We start from the raw sequence: 3,882 nt of genomic DNA on the forward strand, positions 1-3,882 counted from the left end.
TTTAAGTCAAAAAAATAAAAAGTAGGGGGAGACCTACTTTTGGTTTTGACTTATTTTAAGTCATTTTAAACTTATTTTAAGTCATTCTTGACCTTGCCAAACACTTCTCAACTTATTTTAAGTCATTTTTGACTTATTTTAAGTTATTTTTTATATTTGTCAAATACTTCCAGAAATCAAAAAACTGCCTTAAAAGTAGGTTTGACCGACTTTTAAGTCAATCCAATGAACTATACTTATTAAACTTAAAATACATTGGTTTAGACAATTAAATATATAATCTAATTTTAATTTTCCTTAAATATTTAGTAATGTAACTAATACTTATTAAATTTATTTTAGCATGATTTAGTAGTTTTAAATTATGATCATTTTCATTATGACTTTGCAATATTTATTTTATGTGATGATTTCATTATTATTTTTTATTGAATATTTTATTGTCATCAGTACTCATCTCAGATTTTGTGTTATTTTCTTAAGAAACACCTTAAATAATTATATTTTGGCTGGACTAAAAAAATATTTGGAGCACAAGTTAATTATATGTTTGTATGCAAACTTTACCGAAAAAATCCGAGGTTTATTAGTTTGGTTTGATTTATAAATTTGAAAATTTGACACAATGGTTTGGTTTCTTATTTGAAAAACCCGAATCAACCCGAGGTTGAAAAACCCAAAAAATCCAAATTTTATTAGTTTGGTTTGGTCTATAAATTTAAAATTTTTACACAAATAGTTTGGTTTGATATTTGAAAAACCCGAACCAACCCGGTCATGCACACCCCTACCAAATACCATAATATCGATAGAAAAACCCGAACCAACCCATTCATGTACACCCCTGCGGTATAAAATTTCTTCTGAACAGAACAAGGTGTTCTTTTTCTCACCTCCTCTCACATAGAATTATTATTTCTACTCAATAGATAAAAAGACGATTGGGCATTCCTTACATAAAATTGTGTACAAAATTAATGTTAAAAAATATGCAAAAGTTTAGGGGTGGACCAAAAGTGCATCAATATTGCAAACATGGGGGACTATTAGTGCTCCATGTGAAAACTCAAGGATGACTTTGAGTCTTAACCCAAAGATGAGGGACTATTTGGGCCTTTTCTCACTATTTTTCTAGAAAATCAATATAACCATAGGATAAAAGAGATAATTGCATAAACCATCCTTCAAGTTTAGTTTTGTAATACTTACTTTCATTTTAGCTTATAATATTATACTTGCCTCTCTTCTTCTTTTTTTTTCTTAATAATTATTTTCTTAACCTAATTATTATGAATATAAAAATATGGATTTGGCTCTCCTCCATCACTCTTTTCCTCTAGTCAAATATATATCTAGATGAGAGACATATGTCTTATTTAAATTTTAAAGGTCAAGATTATATCATATTAACCAATATCATAACCATAATTGAGTGAATAAGTTTTGAACATATAACTTCTTTAACTTTGGTAAGAAAAGATAATCCCTACAAATCTTAAAATCCATTGATTTCATTTTATATTTTTATATTCAAATATTAATATTGCACATTATTTAATCACTTTCTGTGCTCGTAAATTTATTTTAAAAATATTATGTGGAGGAATAAAAAAATAAAAGGAAGAATTATTACTGTTGATAGGATCGTATAATAAGAATGGAAAATAGAAAATGCATTAATTACAAACGTGAAAATATCTACAAAAAATATTCCTTTTTAATCTTTTAAAAAAAATAAAAGAAGACATTAATTTAAAGGGAAAATATTTTTGCAAGACTACTGTTTATAGGCTAATCAAAAATGTTGTTAAGTTCCTGTTCCATAATTTTAAAAATATAAAATATCAAAAATAAAATTAATTATATTAATATATCCCTATTAATTTAGTTAAGACAATTATTATTTAAAAATAAAAAAATAAATATAAATAAGAGAGATAAACATAATATTATAAACTACAATGGAAGTAAATATTAAAAACTTAAACTTGAAGGGCGATTTGTGCAATTATCTCTTTTATCTTTTGGGTATAATTAATCTATAGAAAAATTAGTTTAACTTGAGTAATTTTATAAAAAAAAATAAGTTGAAAGACTTTATTGATACAAAACTAAGTTGAGTATCTATCTCAAATAAATTCACATACTTGAATGACCTTTTGAGATATTTACTTTATATATATATATATATATATATGAGCTGTAGTTTTTTTTTAAGTAACTATGAGGCTTTAAATATTTGGGGCTTAGGCGAAGGCTTTATTTATTACCTTTAGGCCGGCCCTTGTAGCTCTATGATAGAAGCTGATAGAATTAATTGTGTGGTGGTACTGGTTGGACAATACTGTTAGGGTTCGTTAAAGAGAACGTATAAGAGTAATACTAAATAAAGTGTATTAATAATGTTTGTATTAATAATATTTGTGTTAATAATATTTGTATTGGTACTGTTTGTATTAATTATATCTAGATTATTTTTTTATGTATTGCTTGATTTGGTGTATTAAGAGTTTGTTCGACATTACTGTTGAAATGCCAAAAGTGTTTTCTTTTGAGAAAAAAACCATTTTTTGAAAAATCAAGTATTTGACAAATCCTTAAAAATATTTTTAAATAAAAGCAAAAGCAATTTTTCTACTGTTGAGAAAAGCTAAAAATAAAAGTTGCTTCTTAAAAAATAGCAGGAGCAGAAAATTATTTTTTGAAAATTAAAATATCTCTTTCACGTATATATTTTTACCAATATATCTCTTATTGATTAATTAGCATATCTCATAAGTTTGGTTATGTTTCCTTTAAGAATTTTATTTTTTTAGTTTTATATGATAAAAAATATTTTATTTTATGTTTATGTATTATCATTTTATATCTTATATATTATTTTACAGAATTGGAAATAAAGGTAACAATAATCTTTTTTTAGGATTAAAAATATGTAGGACTTTATTTATTTTTGTGGTGAATTTTTCATATTTAGTGATTTAATTTTTGAAATGTTTTTTAAATTTATTTAGCTTGATATATTTTATTATATTTAAATCACATGTTAATATTACTTTAATAATTAATTAATTAATTAATTTGTGTATGTATAATATTCATTGAAAAATTGAATATGTATATTTTAATTAAAATAAGTTTTTGTAACAGATATTTAAAATAGTTTTTCTTTATAAAATAATCTTAATATTAAAAGTCCAGTGATATTTGCCCATTTTCGTAATTCGACTCTCAAAAGCACTTTTTAAAAAATATCAGTCAAACACAATTTATTTATCAAAAACACTTTTCAAATTAATTAATCAAACACAAATTTATTTATTTTTCAAAAGCATTTTTCTGAAAACTATTTTAAAAAGTAATTCCAAAACCAAGCAATATTTAGCAGCAACTTCAAACAGGCTCTAAATATAACATTCATTGCATAAAAATATTTATATACAAATATACTCAAAAAAATGTATAAAAAAAATTGGGGGTCTTTAACCTTGGTAATGCATGCACTAAAATCTCTTGCATTACTAATACCTACAAACTCATGGTATTATTTAATAATACAAACCTTAATACACAATAGATTGTATAATTAATACATAACATGAAAAACTATATCAAACACGGTATTACTAATACACAAAGTGAATGCACACTTTTTTTTTGCTAATACACTCTATCAAACAATCGCTTAGTTAATTTAGCAGAAACATTTAACGAAGCAATGTTTTAATCATTTCGTTTAATTAAAGACTGTAACACCTCAGAAATTGTAAAGTCGGATTGAAAAGGAAAAGTCTCATTTTTGGCTACTACCTCATGTCTACGAGACCCACCTACGATTCGTAGAAGCATCTACGCGTCGTAGATGTCATCCGTAAGAACTGA

This window comes from Solanum tuberosum, unplaced genomic scaffold (assembly GCF_000226075.1).
Source record: "Solanum tuberosum cultivar DM 1-3 516 R44 unplaced genomic scaffold, SolTub_3.0 scf00335, whole genome shotgun sequence".
In the NCBI taxonomy this organism is placed as follows: domain Eukaryota; kingdom Viridiplantae; phylum Streptophyta; class Magnoliopsida; order Solanales; family Solanaceae; genus Solanum; species Solanum tuberosum.